The following is a 25,924-nucleotide window of genomic DNA, read 5'->3' on the forward strand; positions in this document are numbered from 1 at the left end:
CTGGGTTTGGGTTCTTGTGTTAAGTGTTGGTGCATTTGAAAATAATCACATATCCAGAATCTTGCTTAAATGGCAAAACAGAAGATGCTTCTTTGATTCTCTTCTTTATTGATTAATCAGTGGCATTTCAGTGAGATAGATTTTTTTCCTCCTGAAGGACTTTAATTTTACATGATGTAAATTTGCCTCCCAAACAATTCACATAAAGATATAAAAGAACTCTCTCATTTTTGTCTCAAATTGGTTACTATTTTAAGATATTTTACACTGAAGAAATAAAAACTAAGCTTTCAAATATAGTTCATGAAAAATGTGTCTATGTAGTGATATGATTAAAGTCAAACACATCATATGCCATTTCCTGTTTTATTGAACAAAATGAAAAAAGGCTTCCACTTCTAATCACCTACTATAGAATACCTATTACACAGAAATGTGGGAGCAGTGGCATGTTTTCTGCAAAGAGCTCTGTGCTGAACGTGGGTATTTTGGCTAGCAGTACAATCCTGCGTAACACAGCATTCTGCAATGTGTCAGCAGTTCAAAGCGATGTTCTATTCTCTGGATCACTTATCCATTATTACTTCAGACAATGAGTATCTGATACAAAATAAAACTGATGGATGCTGAGTGAACCGGTGAGTTGTGTTCTGAGTAAGAACAAATGGGAAAGACACCGTGGTTCATTGCCTGATGAAATTACTTTTGGGTATTTAAATACATCTTACATTATGTTATGCATGGACTGTTGATGTGAACTCTGGAAATCAATCCTGGAATATTAACCGTTTCTACCCCATGAAAATATTATTTAAATCTCCTAAGTTGCATGTTGGAAACAATTATTAAATACAGTTCCTTATATTTGTACTTGAGGCATCAATACTTTAGAGGCATTATTTTTAAATCCATCTGGCACTCTGTGATACCATTTTTCTTTCTCTCCTCCCTCTTTTTTAAATAAAAAAGGCAAATAGAACAAGGGTGGAAAGAGCAGATATGTCTTCCAAGATATTGTATAATAAACATTCCTGTTTGAATTTGAAACAGTGAATTTAGGACAGGAAAATGAGTCATCGTTTCTTGGAAAAACAAATTTTCATCGACCTATGCTCTTCTTGGCATTTGGTTACATAGAAATGAACCTGTCTCCTGCAGTTTAAACCATGCAGCAACTGACTTGGCATGGCATTCCTGTTCATAACCCCATGTTGTCAAGTTTGTGACGTCCTCTGTAATACTCTCCCATCTGTCCAAAATCAGGTTTGATAATTTCACTTCTCTGCTATAAAATTCTCACATCCCCTACCTAAGCCATTCCTTCACAATGAAGACCCAGCTTTGTGGTTTTATACCCGAGGTCTACCATTATGGAGCTCTGTATGAAGACTTCGTCTCTAAGGAAAAAGTAACTAGCATCTAGGTCAGCTCTGGATATTAGAAATTAGGTTTTAATCAGAACAGTATTCTAAGCAGGGTTGGGACTTAAAAAAAAAACTGCTTAGCTTTAACAGAGATACTGGGGACTGAACCCAGGACCTCATGCAAGCTGAGCAGGCACTCTACCACTGAGCTGTACCCTCCCCTCAGGACTTAATTTAAACAGTGAAAAAGGTGTCCGGGGCGGGGGGGGGGGGTAGCATTTTGGTGAATAATTGATGGCGTAAAAGCTGGATTTTGGGAGACTATTGGGAGACTTTACCTAATAAACTATCAGGTCCTTTCCAAGAATTCTCATATTCTTAGAAGAACAGGGTAGGGGAGCAAGTTTCCTTTGAAATATGCCCCAAGCTGTAAAACACAAAATAAAATTCCTCTGAACTACATTCATTTGTTACGACTTACTCTCTCACGAAGGTATGGGTCACCTTTGAAACTCATTTTGGTGTCAGACTCCAGGGCATCATCTGTAAAATCTGCAAACACATATTTCAATAACCTCTCATATTTAGGATACTAGTCCCCTGAAACTTACTCTGAAAGAACAGATAAGTTCTTAAAATTATTTTTTTTTCAGAAATAAAAGGACAAATTTGCATCTTTCATTCACTCAGTGAATGTTCTAAAGGGAAAAATATACTAAAATTTTCAACAAAAATATTAATAACAAAGACCACAATGAATAAAACGACTAATTAGAGCACTCTAAGAGGTCACTTAAGTTTGGGAATTAGCCTGACAAGGGAATCAATATGTGATGAATGTATTTCTACTTGCCAATTCAAAATAAATTTCCTCAAACAGATTGAAATTCTCAAGTGTCAGATTTGTTAAGTACATTCATCTCAGGAAATAAATTATTATTAAACTATTATTAAATGTCCAGCTTGTCTAGTTTTCTATTTACAATGAAATATTTTGCTTCTAACAAAGAAAGGCTAGAGAAGATTTGATAAACTTGTGTTTCAGGGATTTAAATGTGCTGTAGCTGAATTTCATATGATTCATCTACCAAGATCCAAGCTTCATACTTCTTGGTTATGGAAAATGAAGACTTGGGTGTTGAATAGAAAAGGAGGCATTTTTTCCAAGCCTTAGTCTGTTTTGGCAGAGAGATCCTGAGGCAAAGAGACATACCAGTGAATTGAGGCCCTGAGAGAAAGAGGGAAGGCAGAAGAAACCCCACCAATGGGTGACCTGAAGAGGAGAGATTTATGGAGAATACATTAGGAAGTCATTCCTAGTGATATGCATGTAGAAATCCTTCTGCAACAACTCAGATCTTTAGTAAAATTCTCATGTTTGGTGTGACTGCATTGGTGGAAGACGGTGAAGATGATATGGAGATACAAATTGGTTGGGAAGGAAGACTTGGCATCACATGATTTATCCCCCATCTCTTTAATTCACCAAAGGCTATTTGTGTTCAGGAAACTATGTATTTCATTTCTATCGCTATAGTCCTTTATATCATGCCTAGTCTATAGAAGATGTTCAATAAATATTAGTTGAATTGAACTAATTATATAAATAAATATGTAAGGGAGACATCCTGTAGGCTGTTTTTATTTTCTATTTTTGCTGAATGGGAGGTTCCTACTAACAGACATCAAGGAATGCCTGTATGTAGTAAATTTGAATGGTGTCAGCTAAAATATGCAGTGAATATATCTTTCCCAGCTCCAATTTCCTGTCAGCTTTTAAAAACAGACAGATTGTCTTTCTCGTTCAGGAGAAGTAGGAGGAGGCGGGGAACAGACTTCACCCTGTCTGAACTGTTCACCTTGTTGGATTTGAGAACCACGGAATGGCTCAAGAGATGCCACAAGAATCAGTGTTGATTCTGCCTGGTTGCTATAAAAGAAAAACAATTTTTTTTTTCTGAGCTCTCTTCCCAAGTGTGAGGTCTAACATCTGGCACTAGCTAACCTGCAAAAAGATAATAAAATGTGTTTGGGGACTTGCAGGCCCAGAGATGAGGATAATTTGTAGACCCAATTTCTAATAGTACAGGGGGAAATGCTTTCATCTGAATCGCTGATGTGATCAAATAAAAATGAGTGAATACTCGCCAATTGCTAAAGCAATTTATCTCTCCAAATGTATTCGAAATGTTAATTTTATCAGGGTGCAAGCTGCTAAAATGCAGCTAGTAGATCATTAAATTTCAATAGGGAATAGACTTCATCTTTAACATAAACAGTCAAGTCATTTTGGCTGCCTGCAACTTGTGCCACATTTAGCAAGCCTTCTGCGTAACCATAGGAACGGTTTTGCTTAAGCACTGTTGCTTGTGTAAATCCAATTCATTCTGAATTAGCTGAAAAAAGGGGAGGGTTGCGTGATTTGTTTCTGTCCATTGCTTCCCAAGTTGCCTCTTAGAAAATGTGAAGAGAAAATTAAAAATAAGTTTTTTTTTCTTTCCTCTTTTTGGAGGATGGGATAGGAATGAGATTGGGAGGCAGGATTCTTTTCTTCTGACAACATCGGCATGATGGAGAATAAAAAATAATGGTTTTCTACGGCTCAGAATTTTTGCTGCTTAATTAGGCATTTTCCCCATTTGAAATATTTCCTATGCTTATCATTTTCTTAGGTTAGAGTAATCGTTCTTAATACAAGTGGCTTAGGGACACACTTTCCCTGGATATAATTTTACACACGGCACAAAATCCCAACAAATTTGTCTACGTTAAGAAACTCCTTTTTGTTCTGGGAGACTGGAAGAGCTATCAGTCATACGCACCATACAGTGAATTAGATTAATCATATTATTTTCCTTTCAACACCTACATTAAAGCAGCTAGTTGTGGGGGGAGGCTATTGAGAGAAGAGGTTATTTTCCCACGTGGGGAGCTGAAGAAAAAGCAAGTTTGGAAGGGCTAATCCAGAGCGGGTGCTTAGGGCAGTCAGAGAGAGGTGGGACGACACTGATTTTTTCCAGAGAAAAGAGAGTGCTCTGCTCCGTGCCTCCTCTTGCCTGCAAAACTCTTCCAACATTTTTAACCCATGGATATCCCTCTTATCTCTCCGGCCCAGTTCACATTTCATTGGCTTCAAGATAGTTTCTCTAGCCCCTACTTCTCAATAATAATTGCTGGTTCTTTTACTACCTTACTGTGTATCACAGATACTCCTGGGCTAATAATATACCTGCTCTCCTTCCTTTGTTCCAAGTGACTGTTTAGCTTTCCATCTCCCACATCATGATGTAAGCCCCTTGCTGGTAGAAAAAGTTTCTTCCTATTTTTTTAATCCTCCAAAGTCTGGGGCTTTAGACTTAGGAACTCCAAAGCAAATGTTTTTGACTAGTAATGGAAGGAAAGACTAAAAGTCGGCAGGGATACCGAGGGCAGGCAGAGCTTGTTGCCCAGTTTCATGGAACTCGGGGGTGGGAGGTGGTGTTATGGACGGCGGTTTTGGAGATTTGGAGCAAAAAAGGGAAAAGGAAAGGGTAAGTTACTGAATTCATAAAATATGCCAGGTATTATAAAGCAACCCTAAGAGGACCCCTGGGGTAGGCAGAAAAACAGCCCCCCAAACAGATCCACGTCCTAATGCCTGGAACCTGTAAACGTCACCTCATTTGGAAATAGGGTCTTTGGAGGTTTGACCAAATTAAAGATTTTGAGATGACGAGGTTATTCTAGATCATCTGGGTGGTCCTAAAGACAACCTCGTTTGTCTTTATAAGAGAGAAGATGGAGATTATACAGACAAGAAAAGGATATGAAGATAGACACAGACATTAGTGATGTGGCCACAAGCACTGAAACGCGACAGCCACAAGAAGCTGGAAGAGGCAAGGAACAATTCTGTCATAGCATCCCAGAGAGCATGTGGTGCTGTCAACATCTTGATTTCAGGCCAGAAATACTGATTTGGGGCTTCTGGCCTCCAAAACTGTGAGAGAATAAATTTCTCGATGTTTTTTTAAAGCCACCAAGTTTGTAGTAATTTGTTACCACAGTCCCAGGAAACTAAGTCAACACTTAATAGTATCACCATTTACTAAGGAAGAAAAAAAAAATCGAAGCTAAGAAAGGGCTATCAATTTAGCCACATTCATATGGATAATTACCAGCTGGGAATCAACCCTAATCTGGCCAACTTCAAAGCTGCTTAGATAGTTTTTCTTATGCCAAATTCTGTTTTACTGAATCAGTGTTGACATTGTTCTATGGACTGAGGCACTGTAACTGCATTGTCTCCTGTAGCAAAATAGAAATAGAAATTTCAATTAGTTAACTAACTAATTTAGGTAGACCTCTCTCATAATTACACCCCAAAGTAGGAAACTACATGCATAATCTTTTTTGAAATTTTAATTACAGATGTCCAGCCAATGATTTTGCCTGTTCTGCCTCCCTCTGTCCATAGTCCTTTATAAATATTAAATGAGAAATAGCAGGCTTCTTTTAGCTTGTGTTGAAAGAAGGCTTGTTTATCTATTAAGCATTTATCAACAAATATCTACTAAGACCGTGTTATGTGCCAGAATCTGTTTATATGTTTAAATGTACTACTTAACTAATAAGCCAGAAATTCCTACACTTCTGGGACTTATATTTTAGGACGGAATAGAAAAGATAAAGCAACACAAACAACTGAAAACGAGAAATATGTAATACATTTAATGTAAAATTTTGAAAAGTACTAAGGAGAAAAATAAGGCCAAGGGAAATGAGAAATGGTAGGAGTCAAGGAAGAGGATGGTTGTGTAAAACAGCCTAGGAAAGTCTCCCTGAGAAAGGGACAGCTGAGCAAGGCCCTGACGGAGATGAGAGAGCAAGCCACAGGGACATCTTGGGGAGAAACAGTCCAGGCAGATGGAGGAACGAATTTGGAGATGCGAAGGAGAGAAAGGAAGATCAGAAGGACACAAGATACACACTGTATGGGATCTTGCAAGGCCACTGAAAGGACTCTGGGTTTTATTCCGAGTGAGAATGAAAGCCATTGGAGGGTTTTGAGTTGACATGATCTGGTTTACATCTTAAGAGGATCACTCAGAAATCTTGTAAAGAATAGACTTTACCAAAGCAAGTAGGCCATTTGGAAAGTCATAAATTGTATGTGGTCATTAAAAAAGGGCAAGTTTTCTGAATTCCTCTTTTTCTTGGAGTTGTCTCACCACTGAGTCTCTCAGAGACATTGATGATTCCATGTACTACACTCTATTTTACTTTTGCCCTTTTAGATTTTTATAATGAAATTTGAAACACAAATTACCTACACAGTTAAATGTCTTGCTGCAATATTGAGCTTTCCTATAGGAAGAAAAGGAAAGCAGAGAGAAAGTTAATTTTTTTTTTAAAAAGCTGGCCTTTTCCTAATGCCCCAGATTTCCTTCAGCCTAAACCAACAAGAACAGGTCTGACTGTTTCTTTACAGTTCTGACTCCTGTTCACTCTGTCTTTCTGCTTCATCAAGGACCATTACATAAAATAGACTTGTAATCCCAAATTTCTCTTACATAAATAAAGATAAATTAAAATTTAATTAAATATTAGTATTATTTTAACATGTGGCATGAATTCTTCACGTATGGAAGGTGACAAGGAACAAAGAAGAGTAGAAGAACGACCAAGAGTGTGGGGGAGGGGGAGGAGAGGAGGAGAAGGAAGTAGATTCAAGATTGCAGAGCGATCTATTTTATATCACTTACCTGTGAATTCAGAAGAACCTAATTATGTGGTTTATATTCCATAAATCCTATCACCTCTGCTGTTGGCAGCTTCATCAATTGCAGACATAGTACCCTGCAATTTCTAAACAATCTCCCAGATACGTAACAGGCACAATCTATCCAATTTTAGTGACAGAAATATTTCGGGAGGTTTGGAAACCTAGTTTGGAGACATTTTGAAAATCAAGATGACAGCTTTAAAACATCCTGGGACTTTAAGATCATACCATGTAGTTTTCTTATTGAGACTTCAGAAACATTCCAGCAGGATTTTATCCCATTTTCCTGTTCTCAATAAGGCAAAATACTACAAGCACCGTTCTTAGGACGGTGCCTCTCACTTGAGAGGAAAACCCAAGAAATTACCACTTAATAGATGAATAGAATAATTAGGAATTCTTCAAAGTCAGTTTAACAGTTTCCCTGTAACCCACGTCAGTTTATTTTCACATTTGAGAAGGAATTGCTGGCTTTCATCTGTGTCAGATTATGTAAGTTCAGAAATAGTTTTTGAAATAAAGATTCCAAACTGCCCTTGTAATAAAATAAGGTATTTTGTTTTTTACAAAGAGTCTACGTTTTTAATAATCTGTCACTGTTTATCTTTTAAAATCCCATTTTCCTTCCTGCATTTGGAACAAAATATTTACCACGTTGGAAATTCTGCATTGCCATTTTCCTTTCATTTTTCCCTGACAGCATTGCTAACACTTCCTTCCACACTGCCTTCATTTTTCATGAATACTCGCTGTGTTTATCCTAAGAAACCAGGAAACAGACGTGAAAGAACAAATGTTAGGAAAAAAAAAAAAGAGTTGATTCTAGTAACCAGTCCCGAGTTACTGGCTAATGGCAACAGCACTGGGATTCCCCGGTGGATTCATTAAGTGTTTTTAGCCCTTTTCCTTTTCTATGGAAAAGAGTTGGTTGGCAGGTAACAGGAAGGTCAAGGTGTCAACACTGAGAGCTTCAACTTGTGAAACAGACTCCAAATTTTTAAAATAATTGAAAGCTCTTTGATTCTTAAGCTGTACTTTCATGGATATGAGGGTTTTAATATGAATAATACATCAAAAACATGAAACCTAAAAGCGGGGATGTGTGGAGAGAGTCATTCCTACACGGGGTGAAATACCTTGGGATAATAGTGAGGAAAATGGCAAAATGTTCGCTATTTTGCTAAACATCGGCACACTGTAAACAACACAGTTCTCACAAAGGTTAAGAGCCCAATCTCTGGGGGTACATTTCCTGGTTCAAATTCTAGCTGCCAACTTAATAGCTTTGTGATTTTGAGCAAATCATTTAACCTGGCAATGTTTCAAGCTCCTAATCTGTAAAATGGGAACAATATTGCCCACCTCAATGAGTTATTAAGGCAATTAAATGAGTTACAAGTTATGGAGACTAGTAAATGAGTAAAGATACATAAAGAGCGGAGAACAATGCCCACACACAGAATTAGCACTCTACACATGAACAATTGCTTTTCTTAAGTGTAAGAAAATTTAGTTAAATTTGTGTCTTCTTAGGTATTAAAAGATATGATCATTCAAAGTTACAAAAGTAACTCAAAAAAGGGAAAAATAGTTTTTCAGCAAATGGTTCTAGAACAATTCAATATTCTTTGGCAAAAAATGAACTGCCACCTTATAAAAAAATTAACTCAAAATGTATCGTGGACTTAAACGTAAAATTTTACACTATAAAAACACTTTCAGGAAAAAAATAAGAAAATCTTCAGGATCAAGAGCTAAACAAAATGTTCAAAGACATGAACCATAAAAGGAAAAACTGATCATTTGAATCACAACAAAATTTAAAATATTTGAATTCCAAAGACTCTGTTAAGAGAATGAAAAGACAGGCTACCCCCCGGGAAAAAATATTTTCAAATTACATATCTGACAGAGGATTACTAACTAAATATATTAAAGAACTCTAAAAACTCAGCAGTTAAAAAAAAAAACCAAACAGTCCAATCAGAAAATAGGCAAAAGACATGAATAAACATTTCACCAGAGGCCACACACAGAAGCAAAAAGTATATTCAACCACATTAGCCATTAGGGAAATGCAGACTAAAACCCCAATGAGATACCAATAAACACCAATCAGAATGGCTGAAATAAAAAAGAATGACAGCAATAAATGCAGGTGAAAATGTGAAATGGTACAGTCACCTTGGAAAACATTTTGGCAGTTTTTTATAAAACTAAATGCCCAACCACTATACAACTCAACAATTGCTCTCCTGGACATTTTTCCCCTGAGAAAGGAAAACTTACATTCATGTGAAAACCTGTACATGAAGGCTCGTAACAGCATTATTCATAGTAGCCAAGAGCTGTAAACAATCCAGATGTCCTTCAGTGGTGAACACAAACTGTGTCACAGCCACACCACAGAAGATTCCTCAGCAAGAAAAAGGAACATGTGATGGATACACACGTCAACTGGGATGAATCTCCAGGAAATCCACTGAGTGAAAAACATCAATATCAAAAAGCTACATAGTGTATGATTCAACACTTTTGAAATAAAAAAATCTTAGAAATGGAAAAGAAACTAGTGGTTGCCAGGGGTGAGGGACAGGGAGAGAAGAAAAGGCAAATGTGGCTATAAAAGTACAAGGGAGGAGATCCTTGTGGTGATGGGCTGTTCTATACCCTGACTGTATCAACATAAGATCCTGGTAGTGACACTGGAGTGTGGTTTTACAAGATGTTACTTACCTTTGGGGGACTTTGGGTAAAGGTGGTACCTCTGCATTATTTCTTATAACTGCATGTGAATTCATAATTACCTCAAAAATTAATTTTAAAAAGAGTTATGGGGATAAAATATTCTTTAAAAAAAAACAAAACAAACTTCTTTGTCCCTACCTAATCAGAACTGCAATTAGATCCATTCTAACAGAAAATATACCCCATTTTCCAAGACTATGAGAGAAATTTTTTCCCAGTCATTTAATGTTCTCCCCTCCTCAGGAAGGTATGCCTAGTCTCCTCTAAATAGCTCATGCTCTGTCAGCTTATTTTCTCTGCACCTAATGAGAAAGAAAAGGTCATCCCCCTCAGAATGTTATTCCTCCTATAGGAAGTGATGTTTTAAAATGGAAATAATTTAATTATTGATTTTCAACGGATACTTTAGGAGCTGTATATCCAAGCTGTCTACCTACCTGTTCCAGTGATAGCATTTCATAGTCTTTTAGTTTCTTTGGACTTGGAAAGTGGAAATAACCCAATCAAGAGCCTGGATACTCACTTTTAGCTGTTCCTCTTTTGCTAAAAGGTGATGAAGCACGTTTCCTTTGTCAGTATTTTTACTTCTTTCCTGGGACTTGTGTGGTGGGGAATATTTTGGTGCTAATTGTACTGCTGGGTCATTTCTACGTTGGAGGAGAATACATTGTTGAGCAAGCAAATATACGCCTTAACTTTCTGACTTTCTTCCAAAATCTATTTTTTCCCACAGTGGGTGAATCAGTTGCCATTTCAAAAAAGAAATGATCACGCCTGGAGCTTCCTCAAATTTATGGCTGCATTAGTATTCGGTGAGATACGGTTGCATTGACAGTGCTGTCCCTGGGGTGTGTGACCCTCAGGGTCCAACCGGTTGAGGAACTCATCTTTACTGTCTCAGCTGCATGAGTTATATCATGCTTCCTTCTTGGGAAGAGGGTGGCTCAGCCAGTCCCAAGAAGGCAAACGTTAATCTTCTATCACCCCTTTGGGCCTTAATAAAATTGACTCAACTGATCCTTGAAGCCATGTGTCATTCTCTCAAATACAATCAACGTTTATCAATTAGAAGGAAACTGATTTGGGTTTATTATGATAGGGGAAAAAAATGGATGTAAACATGCCATTTATCTGTAAGAGCTTTTTTTCTGGTTGTCAGAGTTCTTTGCCTTCTGCTTTGCTTTCTTGAAGATAAAACGAAACAACAATCACTGTAAAAATCTTCTGCCCTGTTTTCTTGACTTTATTGATGACAGCTGGCTACAATTGTGCAGAAATGGCCTGAGGTGCAGCATCTCAACAGGAAGACAGAATCACAATGAGAAGTTGTGATCGAGCATGAAAGAGTTGGTATGGTTAATATATCCCTGTTTTTTAAAGTAAGAAATTTTTTTTTCCCTTAGACTAAGAGCTAAAAATGGAACCAGTGACTGATTTATTACAATATAGAAGTCTAGCCTAGGATGTGCTCCTTTAATGTCTCTAACAAAAGCTCAGCCTCTTCTCTGTGGCATCAGCGTGATCTTAAATTAGCACGACCTTCCGCTGGTGGTCTCTAATTCCCAGAGATGGGATTCAGGAAGCAACAGTGTGTTCCATCTTCAGCACCAGCAGGACGCTGGTTGGGGGCCTGTCTTGAACACAAAATGAAACAATAAATGAGTGTGATCGTGCTTCATAAACTGTCAAGTGTTATGCAAATAAAAATTGCTTTTGTGATAAGTCAGAACAAAATAAATGCTAAATATAGGTGGGAACAAAATTCTGCATGTTTTCTCTAATAGAAAATGACTTCTTTGAAAACGGGGACTTTTGCCGTTATGTTTATCTTTGTAACTTCCCTCTCCTGAAACCACCCCCCTAGTCTTCCGATCCCTGTCCAACTTACTGTTACACTGTTCAGTATACAAACGACTCTGTCAAACGACGCTGTTTGAATGACTGCTTGAATTCACTGTGGCAAATGTGAGAGGGGAGGTGCTGGCCTGTTGGCAGTGGCAAGCCCTGTGCCAGTGGTAGCTCTACACGACTGTGAATCCCAACAGAGTCATCGGAGGGCTCTCCCCTGGGGCCCACGTGACAAATGACTGACCTGGGTAGACGCACCTGGTCAGGGCTAGTATTAGTTTATACAAATAAATCAACTGACTTGGCCTTTGTTCTTTCCTCTCATTTCTTAGGCACTTTTAAAGTGTAAATAAAAACATCTAAATATATGAAATAGAAGCAGTATGTTTTAAACGAGATTTAACTCAGTTCTACAATCTCTCCTTGCCCTGGAGCTGTGCTTTGGAGATAAAGCTACAAACAAGATACAGACTTCGCCCTCTAGAAACCTCAAAGAAGTGCGGAGAAGAGAGGAAACACTAGGCTTAACGTATGGTGGGGACTGCGCAGGAGAGAGTGCTTAATACTGACTTTGAGGGGGAGGGTTTCCTGGAAAAGGTTACGCAGGGAAGATGGCATTGAAAATGTGGATCAAAGGCTGAGAGGCAAGGAACCGTCCACGTGACTGCTCACATTCCTCCCCAGTCTGTATGAGAACAGAATGTTCTACCAGATGACTCATACTTCACTGAATTCTAAAAGAAGCATGTTATAGTAACAAGAGACATTCAAGTATTGCCAGAGAGACCTTAGCAACAAATTTTAGGTCTTTCTTGCTCCTAGATATTTTGAAGGAAAGTTAATACACTGTGGTTAAAAGCAGGGGATTTGGCATCAGACAAGTTTTGGGTTCAAATCTCAGCTCTGCTACTTGGGCAAGTTATTTAAGCTTTATAAACCTCAGTGTCCTTTTCGTTAATGTGAAGGTTGTAATAGTATTTAACTCATTAGAATTCCGTTGTGATTAAATGACATAATGCATGAAAGGCGCTTAGCCTAATGCTTTGCTCACAGAAAGCACTTAATAAACATAAGCTATGTCATTGCCAGGCATTTCCCCCTCAACAACAGTATGTCTCACCCCTGCCGTCTCCATGGTGCAGAAAACACAGATTATCTGTGCGAAGGCAACACGCTTAATTTGAAAACGTGGATATGGCTTACAAAAGTTAATGAGAGGAAAATGTGGATTGAATGTGCCCGACGTCACAGTGGGTGGAATCATGTGTCCCTGAGTGGGGTGTACAGGGCCTCCCTCACTGTCACAGGAAAGCCGGCGCGGTGGCCTCTCCTCCTTCCCAGCAGCAGCCCAGGGAGGGCTGGTTCACGAGGCCTCCCACGGCACCGGCCATCTGGGATTACTGAGGAAATCTTCAGGCTTGGGAGGGTCACTGTTTAGACGCGAACAATCTGTACAAACTTGGACTCTCCCCCAGCAACGTGGCTCATTATGCTGCTAGGCTATCAACTATCAACGTTCATTTTGAAATAGAAATTCTGCTCTCTTGGCTGCCCCACTGATCTGGTTATAATGTGCTGCATGTAATGGAAAAGTACAGAGGGAAAAGATGGGAATTTAAAGACTTACTAAAGCGACAACAGCGCTGGATGACAACCCTGATTTCTTCATGCAAACGAATTCCTCTTGCCAAATGTCAGTGTTCCAATGTAACCCACTGCCCCAAATTTAAATATCATGTTTAATTAGGTACATAATGCTCCCGCTGTTATTCATTTGGCTTTTTTTTTTTCCTGTCCAGAAACTTATTCTCATTTGGAGTTTGTCTTGCTTTTACATTTGCTACTCTAATTTATTTTCCTTTTGTTAATTTATATTCTCCCCATTTTGGCTTTTTGAGGGAGGAGTGGGAGGGACACAAAGAATGTTTTAAAGGATATTACACTAAGACTTCAATGAGCATTGACCAGAAACCATTATACTGATCCATCTCAGGGCATGCACACAGAAAACTCATTGCCAAACACAACACAACACAACACAACACAACACAACAAGAACTGCATGCCATCATTGCTCGAGGGCGGCATCAAGGACAGCATAGAGGAGTACCCGTGTTTCCTGTCTCCATACAGGGTCCTCATAGATAAGGCTTATGCTTCGCAGCCGCTTCCCAGGAAAGCATCCTGGGGCTCTGCCTGATCCCTTAATTTGAATGGAAGGTACCAACTATTATTTTCAACGGCTCCAGCTTGCTGAGGACTGTGTTAACCTCGTACTGCTGAGCCTCCCTTCAGAAAACTACCAAGTAAATGTGGGGAATAATATCAGATTTAAATAACACCATGCAATATTTGTTATTATACAAAACCCTCCATGCATTTAATAGCATTTGCATACGTTAATGGTGCTCTATAGCCTTGCAATGAAGCTTATTTTGTAATAGCGTCTTCATTCTCAATTTCTTTTCTGGCCATGGGCCCTCCTATAGCCTTAGTGGTTTATACTGACCTTAGCTTGACTTCTCTTTTCTCTCACAAAACTTTAAACACCCTCACCTGTAGGTCTCATACTTTAGGGTGAGCCTGTTGCACATTCCAACAAGTCTCTGCCTTAAAGTACTCCCTGTAATGCACTGATACCTAAGTATCGATGGATATCCCAGAGCCATCTCACCCCCGTTAGAAAAGATGTGTTACTATTTCCCACAGGCCCCATTGCACCCACCTCCCTAAGCAATTCTCCCTCTTGAAAGTCAAAGAGTTCCTTGCCTCTGATTTTGGAAAAATGCTAATAACTGTAGGAGAAACTCTATACTTTTTTTGTAGAGCTATTTCCTATATAATAATTAGCAAAGTTCTAAATTTATCTATGAATCTGAATTTCACTGCACTGTTTCCTTTTGAATACTACCCAATTTTGTCTTACTTTTATTTTTAAATTCACCCAGTAGGTTGCTTTAATTCTAAAAGCCTTCTAAGCAAAACCTATCAACTAAAAATCTAACTTTAACTTCTTTTATCCAGGCACCTTACATATATATTTTTTGCTTTATTCAGCAGATGTTCGTATCTGTAACTGGTGTGACCCTGGTGTGTTCAAGGAGCTCTCTCATCCCAAGAGTTTGAATAAAGCCGGGTCAGTACAATCCACTGGGGTCCATTCGGCACCTCTGATAACTAGGATGCAAGGGCAGCTGAGAGGCCTTGAAAACACTCACTCTAAAGCTCTCAGTCTAGCGGTAAACATAGCTGATGCCGCAAAGAGTTACTTGAAAGGTGTAAATCATAATGTCTTAAAAATCCAAAAAGCTAATGTGAGTAATCGTTCTGTGTGAGACCAGATGTGGACAAGGAAAAACATGTACCTTGGAAAATAAACAGAAACACTGTCTCTCTGCCTAGCCGAAAGAAAACACAACTTGTTTAAAGCTGAGTCAAAATCTCTAACAAAGCTGCACCAGAGAAAATGTCAATCTAGTCACTTTCCAGGGACCCCATGTGATTTTTACCAATCACATTATAAGGATTAGGGAAATCGGCTGTAGTCCCTTGGCTGTGCTGTTGATAATCTTACTTTTAATAACCACCTCTTTATAGAAAATGTAAGCATGCTTTCCTGATGAGGACAGATCCTGGGAACTTGGATGATGCAGAATACATTTTTACCTGTTTTGTATTAACAACTCATGATGAGAAAAATCCTTTCTCAGGGCTTATAGTCTCCTTTCTAGATCTATCCTTAAATAGCCTGTCTGCTTCCTCATGACTCCAGCTTTCTGACTCTGCCCTACACTTCTTCCTGCAGGGTCATCCTACCTTCATTATTTGCTAACACGTTACTTGTAAAATAGCTTCCAGAAACGCCCCCGTAGAGTCTTGTGAATCAAATTGGATTTAAATGGAGAAGGGACCTTAAAGTTACTTGCGTTTCCTCTAGATATATAGATAAATAAATACTAAAAAATCATTCTCATTTCCATTTCTGATTGTCTAGTGTTGAAGAAGATCCTGTTCTTCAACAGGAATCGCCAAAGATAGCTCTAGTAGCTCAAGTCAGATTTGCGCTACCTGCCCCCAGGAGGCAATTCCAACATGGTTCAATGGCAGATATCCCCGCTGGCCCTGGTTTTCTTACCTGACTGAGCCTTCCTATTGAACACAAAAGTCTTTTATATAGCATAAATATACAGAAGGTTATTTAATCCTTTCATATAATATGTGCTACCAACTTTTGCTACTTTATTTCTTTTCCATCTCTAAGTAACAGCCGCTCCTAAATACATTTAGTCTTTCTGAAAGAGACTTTTGTGTAAGGTCGTGATTATTCATCTTCTGTTTCTGAAGGAAGATGAGAAAGACTATCTGCTATCTTTAAAACTGCACACTGTACTTCTATTAATGTCTTGTCTTCTTTGCACGTCAACTTTTGAAAGACTTTGAATGCATTTTACCAGTTACCTTAATTCTGGTGGAAAAAATACGCAGTGTGCTATGGCTGTGAATTAACTATTTACAGCCCAACATATACAAAGTAGTATATACTACTAGGTTAAGAATTACTTTAAAATTCTCCTCCAAGCATCGTGACATATCTGATTTTTTAAACTTTCCCCTCCTCCTTTCCCTCACAACTATAAAAATAGTTTAAATATTATAATAAATATCAGTGATCTTTGCAGTTCTTATTGAGCACAGAGGGAGTAAGTGATGGAAACAGCCCCCCTTCATTAATAAGTACTGCAGTACATTTTCTGCAGCCTCAGCCACTCTCACATGTTCTTTTCCAGAGCAGAGTTATAACATCAGAGAGGATAAAAAGAACATCAGAGTGAGACCAGGAAGTGTTCTACAAAGGCTGATTCTGTGTCTGTTGCCTGGCCTTTCTGCACATTTAATGTAGACCTCTATACTAGTGGCCAGAAACTCCTATCAATTAGCATGATTAAAGGGATAGGAAAAGGCAAGGTACTTTAAAAAATGTTATAGTATAAGACCATTTTTCATAAACCGTGGCCCATGGACCACTTGCAGAAGGAAAATCTTAAGTCAGTGCGGAAAATTCAGATCCTTGAACATCATTTTAGATCTAATGTATCTAATATCTGTGTGAGCAATCTCCTGAATTTTTGGCAGGCTTCCCAGGTGGGTCGTAAACATACTAATGTTTAGAATTACTCTATGGGTGTGGTCAGTGAATAACATATTTACTGAAGAAGGCTGAGTTTAGCACTCAGTTAGCAGTATTACGTAGTTAATGGTGTTAATTGGTATGACTAGGTAAAAACAATATTTGCAAGTAGCATTCATTACGGGTTATTAAAACATGAATAACCATTGGATGAAGTTAGAGGAAGAAAAGTGATCATGCAAAATGTTTCTCAAACTTTGCTGTGCATACAGATCAGCTGGGAATCTGACTGAAGTAAAGATCCTGTTTCAGTAGTTCTTGGCTATGACTTGAGATTCTACATTTCTAACAAGCTCCCAGGGGACACTGGAGCTGCTGATCTGTGGATCACAGTTTGAGTAGCAAGGATTAAGAAGGTTTAAATGTAGGTTTAAAAGAAAGTTCCCAAGAACCTCTGGTGAATAGTTACTTCAAATACTTATTTGAAGTATAAAAACATACTATAAATAGCTATTTGAAGTATAAAAAGTGAATTTTACTGAGCAAGCTCCAAAATGTCCAGTGGAGACCCAAAAAGTTATTGTTCAATTTGAGACCCAGGAAATATGAATATCTTTGGAATTGTTTCCTTAACATACCTGTGTTCTGTTTGACTTCCTACCTGATGTGACCTGGGTTGGGAGAGCTGTAAACGTAAACTGTTTTCCCTTCCAGAAGGGAAAATGAACCTGTTCTAAGAAGGTCTGTATAAGTTGCAGTATTTTATGGAGATGGACATAAGAGACAGTGTGTGAAATAACCCAGAAAGAATTATGATTCCAAGAAAATGGAGGGTAATTAGCCTCAATAAATTGATGAGTTGACCAATATAACCTAAAATAATTACTGGGGAATTAAACTTACTTGAAAAGCATTGCATAGAGAATTTAAAATGTAATCCCCAAACAATCCTATGAACAAAGTATACTTTCCTACATTTTACTTTTTATGAAATAAAGCTCAGAGACTCCTAAGATCACACAGCTGGTAATGGCAAAACCAGAACTCCTATCTCCCTAACTCTCAAGTCTCTAATCATTCTATTATATCAAACCTCATTCCTCCAAAAGAGAAAAAAAAAGATACTCAGCATTATCAGAGCTGCCCAGCACTCATGCCATTCTTTTCATAGAGCATGGATTCTACATGGGGATTGCTATCACCCCAATGGTAAAAATCAGTTCCTGGTGGGTGGGGGAGTGAAAAACCTTAGTTATTATAGTAGTCAGATGGCCATGGTATATAAACAGATAAACAGTATATCGGTGGTATTAAAATATCACAGGGGATGGAGGAGGTAATTAGGAGGAAAAAAGAAAAAAAAACTAAAAAGTCTCCTGGTAGGGTGAAGGGCAGGAAGAGGAGCATGATAATGAAAAAGACTGAGAAACAGATCATAGAGGTTGAAGTCCAACCTCAGAAGCAACACTGCCTTCCTTTGACATTACCGTGGACAACAGTGATGACCCACAGATTCTAGCATCTGGGAGTTATCCATCACCAGCCAAGGGAAATGTGACTCACAGGGTGGTAGATGACTCCATATTGAGACAACCATGTTAACCATTTATATGGCTGACAAGGCTAATGTGGAATTCTGCTGCCTTCAACAAAGGATTTATTTGGGGAAGAAACAAGTAAGAAGGAAGGGAAGCGGGAAGAGAAGAGGAAAAGAAGGAAGGAAAAAGCTGAGAGCACCATACTTCAATAGGCACTATTTACCCAGTGTAACCAGAATATTGTCTACAGTTGTCATTTAGAGTTCACCGAAGCCAAGTATCTCCAAACCACACAATAAATCATCTGTTAACTCAGTACTTTACAAGAAAACAAAAAGGATTAGTTAATGGTAGCAACGGATGTCACATGATAGAATGAGAATTGCATGCATCTTTTTACACAATTTAGTTAAATATGACCTGGAATGGCTGAGCATGAATGGACGGAGGGGCAAGGGAGCCCTTGGTGCTGAGGTGCTTCTGGCAGCAAACTCTTCCTATGTAGAGAGGGACTGGGTCATTTGTGGGTGGCCCGTTCCCAGGGCCATATCCTGGAAGGGGATCGCTGCGAGTGTAGGATGTTATCTGTCCCTCAGCCTAGTCTCCCAAACTGGACCCTCAGGGAAAAAAACGATGATCCACAGAGCCTGAGTAAAGGAGTCCTGTCTGGGAACAGAAACTGTAAGTCAGGTGGAAAGAACTATTTTCTTAAGAAGTTCAGAGTATAGGATAAACTGTTATTTGGACTCACATACAGTAGTAATACACAGAGGTGAGGAAGAGAAATTCTTCCTAAATGAGCAGAAAATGCAGGCTGTCCTTGCTACATCAAGAGAAGTGGCACACTGGGGGCACAGCAGTGTCTTTTTGGCCGAGCAGAACAGCTTCCGAACGTCGTGGCGCAGCACTGTTGTGGCAGGCTGCGCCGGAAGATGGTGTGAATGGTAATGGTAGCACTTTCAAAGGGAGTCAGAGGCAGCAGACATCACCTACTGAAGGCTGTGCCCGCATAGCAGAAGAGGAAAACTGTCTACCCGTTAGGGCTGGGCCTGGGAACCCAATAAATGAGGTGACTTGTAGGGGCTCTACAAGATGAATGGGGAGACACGGAGTGTAGCAGGAGATCCTGTCAAAAAAGAGCATGGAAATAAGACATTCACACTGTAATTGCAATGTTACTTTTTTTTCCTCTACTGGTCAGGTTGGTCTGCCCTGGCCACGGGAAAAATGAACTGTATGTAAAAACAAGCTACACATAACACAAAATGTGCTTCAGGTGTTAACGTCCCATCTGCTCTGTTGGGGTTACGCATTATAAACTGGGGCACATGTCTCTCTGGCTCTTGTCTCCTTCCCCTTCTTTCATCATCCAGCTTTTCACCATCTTCTCACACCCGTCTGTGTCCCCTGCTGTCTAAGTACTATCTCTTTTGAAATGGACTTGCAAGCTCCTTGTGCAAAAGAGGAAGAAGAAAAAAAATGTAGAAGCATATCTAATCCTCCCCTTTTCCCACTTCATCTTCCTACTTTTCAAAAAAAAAAAGGAAACATCTTTTTTCTGGTTTTGCCACTACTAACCTCTGTTTTGTTGACAGGTATCAGAGAAGAGGAGAAATAAGGTAGAAACCGAGATCAAACAAAGTGCTCTACTTTTCATGTGAAGAGATGAGAGAGAAAAGAGAGCAAAAAATTAGGAAAAGAAGAAAGAATAAGAGACAGACAGAGAGATCATGAGAAAAACTGCATAAACATAAACGTTGTAATTATAAAGCTTCAGGAAGAAAGCATTGGAGAAATTCCTTGATACTATGAGGAGGCAAAATTTTTGTAAAGAGGATACAAAAAGCAATAGCCATAAAAGGAAAAAGCATAAATTGAATTTCATCAAAATTAAAACCTTCTGTTTTGAACATTATTAAGAAAATCAAGAACCAAGCAACAGTAAGGGAGAAAATATTTGCAGCACACATTCATGATGAAGAACTCATACACAGAATGCATAAGGAAACCTTACCATTCAATGATTAGAAGACAACTTAATTTTTAAAAGGGAAAATTCTGCAGTGGACTATATAAAAGAAAACGTACAAATGATCAATAAGCACTTGAAAAGATATTCATCATCATGAATCATCAATAAAGTGCAAATAAAAGCTCTCATAGGATACAACCAGAATGGCTAAAACAAAATGACCAAAATACCAAGTACTGATGAGAATGCGGAGCAACCAGGACTCTTCTACATCGTGGGAAGTCGTATACAAATGGGCCAAACAGTTTGGAGAGCAATCAAGCAGTTTCTTGATAAAGTTAAATATTAATTTACTGTATCACCTAAAGGAAATACAAATATGTGTTCAAAAAGACTTGTGCGTGAAGGTTCATAGTAGCTTTTCTCAAAACAGCTAAAATCTGGAAACAGTGCAACATCAATAGGAGAATGGATAAACAAACTGTTGTATTTTCATAAAATAGAATACTACACACCATTAGAAATGGAGAAAAGGGGACTACTGCCACAACAAGGACAACACTCAAAGACATTAAGTTGAGCAAAAGGAAGCAGACATTATAGAGTTATGGAGCTACATGGCATTCTAGAACAAACCTATATGAACTACTACAACATTTTAAATTACCTAAGTGGTTCTCACTCTGTCTGTATTTGACGGATGCTCTGGAGGAATAAAACTGAGAAGAATGGCTTCAAAAACTCAGATCAGAGGCTACCCGGGTGGGTATGGGGCTTGACTGCCAAGAAGCATTTGTGAGCTTTCTGAGGTGGTGAAAATCTTCTACCTCTTAATGGAGGTGGTAGCTGTTCAGGTGTAGGTATTTGTCCGAACTGGTCAAACTGTGTACATAAAATATGCGTATTTACTTTATGTAAATTTCAGTGACATTGATATAAATAAACACGATAATTTTAGATAGTGATCAGTGCTATGAAGGAGTTGAAAGAAAGTCACAGGATAGAGAATGAGATGGACGTTAGATGACCTGGTCATGGTTGGGGAAGGCCTTGATACTATGAATAGTAAAGGGGAGATAGTGAATGACAACAATTAACCAACTATGTCAGGATCTGAGAAATGAGGATTCCAGACAGAGTGCACAGGTCCTGAGGCAGGAAGCAAAGCTGCCGTGGTCCAGGCAGAGACTGAAGGCTGGTGGTGTGGCTGAAGCTCAATGAAAGAGGAAGAGAGTGGTGGAGGGTTACATCAAAGAGGCAGGTCATGAGGCACTTTATGGCATCAATGAGAGGCCACTGGAGGGCGTTCACTAGAGAAGCAACATAATCTAATTTACTATTTGCAAATATTACTCTTTTGTAAGGATCTTTTTAAATGCCAGGTGAATGTTAGGGGATCAAGAGAGAACTTGAAAGTGAAGTTACAGCTCTTTTCCTCCCTGGCTGCTTGGAGATCAGCTGCCATCATGAATGACACAGTAACTATCCAGACCAGGAAGTTCATGCCCATCCGACCACTTCAGCAGAAACAAATGGTCATCGATGTCCTTCACTCTGGGAAGGCAACAGTACCTAAGACAGAAATTCAGGAAAAACTAGCCAAAATGTACAAGACCACGCCAGAGGCCATCTTTGTATTCAGATTCAGAACTCATTTTGGTGGTGGCATGACAACTGGCTTTGGCATAATCGACAATTCCTTGGATTAGGCGAAGAAAAATGAATTCAAACACAGGCTTGCAAGTCATGGCCTGTACAAGAAAAGGACCTCAAGGAAACAGAGAAATGAATGGAAGAACAGGATGAAGAAAGTCAGGGGGACTGTGAAGGCCAATGTTGGTGCTGGCAAAAAGAAGGAGTAAAGATTCTGTAGTGACTGTATCTGTGGTGATTGTGCAGATTTTCCATGACAGGATTAATAAACTAAAAACTTAAAAAAACCCAAAAAAAGCAGAGTTACGAAAGCACGGACACTGTGGCTTGGTCTAGTTGTGGCTACAGGGGAGATGGTGAATTAAATAAGGGAGGGTCTGTATTAAGACCTTCAGATGATTAATTAGAATTGGGGATGAAAGAAAGAAGGCAGATAAGACCAACAAATTTAGTTCTTGATCTGATGTGAGATAGTGCCATTTGTAGAAATAATGACAATTTGGAGAAGACAGGCTGGGGGGAATGTAAGGTAAGTAAGCCCTTGGGCATACAGATTGAAATCTCAGAGAAGTCAAGGTTGGAGATATAAACGTGGCTGTCATCACCACACAGGTGGCATTTGAAACTGTGGGATTCAGAGGATCTCCTCCATAGAGAAAAGCAAAGAGGGCTAATGTTGTAGACAGAATAATGGGCCCCCAAAGATTTCCAGGCCTTAATCCACAGAACTTTGGAATATGCTATCTTACATGACACAAGGGACTTTGCAGATGTGATTAATTTAAGGACCTTGAGATGGGGAAATTTTCCTTGATTATCCAGGTGAGCCCAAGGTGATCATGTGAGGCCTCAAGGTGAAGAACTTTTCTTGGCTATGGTCAGAGGAAGACCTGACTACAAAAGGAGGTTTGGAGAGAGATTGGACAGATCTTTGAAGATAGGGGGAAAAGTAAATGAGCTGAGATGCAGGCAAGAAGCTGGAAAATATTAGAAAATGGTTTACTTTAAGAGCCTTCAAAAAAGAACATAGCCCTGCTGACAGGTTGATTTTAGTCCAGGGAGACCTGTGTCAGACTTCTGAACAGTAAGGTAATAAATTTATGCTGTCTTAAGCCACTAAGTTTGTGGTAATTTTTTATAGCAGCAATAAAAAACTAATAGTGAAGGACTCATTTCTGGGAACTTTCAGTATTTTAGAGGCCAACCCAAGGAAAAGTCAGCCAAGAAGCCTGAGAAGAGGGAACCAATATGAGAATAAGAAATCCAGGAGAGCGTGGCATCATAAAATCCAAAAGGAGAAAGCAGTAACTAACTGCATCAAATGTGCCTAAGAGGTAAAGTGTGGTGAGGCTAGAAAAGTGACCGTCGGGCTCACCGATAGGTAAGTAGGTGATGCTCACCGGTGCAGTGTCAGTTTTGGTGGTGAGCACAGAACCCTACTTGAGCAAAGAACAGTGTGTGAGAAGTAAAAATGGGTGTGATGGTAACTATTTTAATATATTTTCTTGTGAAGATGCACAGAGAAATGGGGCCAATATTACTTGTTGGAACAACTAGATAGATGGAAAATTTGGGAGAAGAGAAGGAGCAGCTAATTGGGGAGAGTTTATGGTGCATTGAGGTGTCTGGGGGTGGAGCTGTCCAGGATAATTTGCACATGCATCTTTGCAGCTTGGGATTTGCAGTGGACCTAGGGATAAAGAAATTTTCTCTCTCTCTCTCTCTCTTTTTTTAATGAGGGGGAGATAATTGGGTTTGTTTATTTATTTATACTTGGAGGAGGGACTGGGGATTGAACCTAGGACCTCATGCATGCTAAGTATGTGCTCTACTGAGCTATACCCTCCCTGCTAAAGAGATTTTTTGAATCACAGAAATAGAAATGTTGTTCAAGTCTTGAGTGAGCTTATGAGGTTAGTCAGAGAAACTTAGAAGTAAAGGGAAAGAGAAGTAGCATTGCATATAAACACACTATTAATCTAGATGGAAATTTACAATTTATAAAGTGGAAGTATGATCTGGCTAAAAATGAAAAAAAATATATTGATGCTGTTTTAGAAGCACAGTTCAGAGCTTTGAGATAAAAAGTAAATGATCAATAAATCACAAAACTGGTGCTGAGGCAAGATAAAGTAGCTTCAACTATCAATAAAGCTGCTGGAAGCCTTATTCTGCTACAGGCAGAGCATCAGAAAGTTCTTGACGTGCCCTGCTGATAGTCTCATTGCTCAAAAGGCAGAGGGTGATAAAGGCAGAAGTGAGAGGAAATGCTATCGGCACCGAGTTCTGATCAACAATGAGAACTGATGAAGACATAAAAGTGATGGGGACCTGGGGAGAAAATGATTATGCCATCTTTGAGTTTATAACAATGTAAGATGAGAGAGAGAATACTGTCCAGTTATTAAGATCATACCTCTGGAGCCCAACTTACAAGATTCAAATTCCACTTCTTACACTAGCTGGCTAGCTCACTCTATGCCTCAGTTTCCTCTTCTGTAAACAGGAATGATAAAATTAATTCATTGTGGTGTTGTGAGTTACTACTTGTAAAGCATTTAGGACAGTGGTTAGAATAATTAAAATATTCGACAAATAAGCTAATAATAATAATATCAACTGTGACCTTAGATTTCAGGGAGATTATTTTTCTTAAATGTGTAGGGAAAGTGCATTTTCTAATGTACAGGGGGTGGAGTCTTCAGGAGATGACTGCCCTTTACGGGGTATCAGAGAATATTCACCTATGACACTATTCAGGGCATCCAGCACTGAACCAGGGTTGATGTAATAACCTGCTGTAGTCAAGAGAAGGAAACACCAAAAGGTGACTTAAAGTCTTATTCTCGGAAAGGACCAAACGTCAAAATGAAAGAGCCAAATTCAGTCAACAAGTCTCAGACGCGAGGTCAGGGTAAAGGCACGGGACAGAGCTAAAGGATGAAGAAATGAGGGGACTCTGGAGCAGAAGACGAAGTGACAACAAGGGTGGGAGGGGAGCCGATGGGCCCATGACTAAACATATCTGACCTCGTGTCTCCAGAGTCTGTTGATGGCCTTAGTCACGCAGTGTGACTGAGGACCATGAGGACTTTGACACCCAATAAAACTAAATTCTGACTATGTAATCACACAAGATCCCAGGCCAGAGCAGAGAACAGTGTTGGGGAAACGAGCAAAATATTCTGTCTTTTGCCTCACAGTTTTATGTAACCGCATACACATAGTACACACTTATATAAACAGACACCCACCCCCCAACATACAGATCCACCATATGGATTAGTGACAGCAAGAGTTTGGAGGATTTAGAACTATGGAAGATATTTTTTAAGGAAGTTGAAATCTGAATGGCAAACGTGAGAGGGGATGGTATGGGAAAATAAACGAGTTATGTATGATGGTTAATTTTATGTGTCAACTTGACTGACCATAGGGCACAAAGATTAAACATTGTATCTGGGTGTGTTTGTGAGGTTGCTTCTGGATGGGATTAGCATTTGAATTAGTGGACCCCAAGGCGGGTCAATATCATCCAATCCATTGAGGGTCTGAGTAAAACTAAAGTGGGAAGAAGAAGGAATTCACCCCTTTTTTTCCTGCCTCATCGCTCAGTTGGGACATTCCATCTCAATGTCTCCAGTCCTCAAACTGGGACGTAAACCACTGGGTCCCCTGGTTCTCAGGCTACCAGACTTGGACTGAATTATACCATTGGCTTTCTTGAGTCTCCAGCTTGTACATGGCAGGTTGTAGGACTTCTCAGACTTCATAATTATGTACACACACACACACACACACACACACTTGTATTTTCAGTGTATTTTAAAACAGGGAGTTGACCACAGTGGGCCATGAATCCTGCTTGGCGGTCAGTTGGAGGTGGGTGAGTAATGGCTGTCCTCTCTG

At 39.2% G+C, this 25,924-nt stretch overlaps 1 long non-coding RNA gene and 1 pseudogene across 2 annotated transcripts in view; one reads left to right on the forward strand and one right to left on the reverse strand.

Moving 5' to 3' along the window:
• LOC123614793 (uncharacterized) overlaps nt 1-13,772 on the reverse strand; it is a 34,232-nt gene extending 20,460 nt beyond the window's left edge. The window contains exon 1 of one of the 2 annotated variants that reach the window (XR_012508269.1): nt 10,400-13,772. This is a non-coding gene — a long non-coding RNA (uncharacterized LOC123614793). The other variant, XR_012508270.1, reaches the window with a different exon arrangement.
• Nucleotides 13,773-21,828: 8,056 nt separating this feature from the next.
• On the forward strand, nt 21,829-22,324 carry LOC105063309 (small ribosomal subunit protein eS24-like; annotated as a pseudogene).
• The last annotated feature ends 3,600 nt before the right edge of the window (nt 22,325-25,924 follow it).

Source organism: Camelus bactrianus, chromosome 1 (assembly GCF_048773025.1).
Source record: "Camelus bactrianus isolate YW-2024 breed Bactrian camel chromosome 1, ASM4877302v1, whole genome shotgun sequence".
In the NCBI taxonomy this organism is placed as follows: domain Eukaryota; kingdom Metazoa; phylum Chordata; class Mammalia; order Artiodactyla; family Camelidae; genus Camelus; species Camelus bactrianus.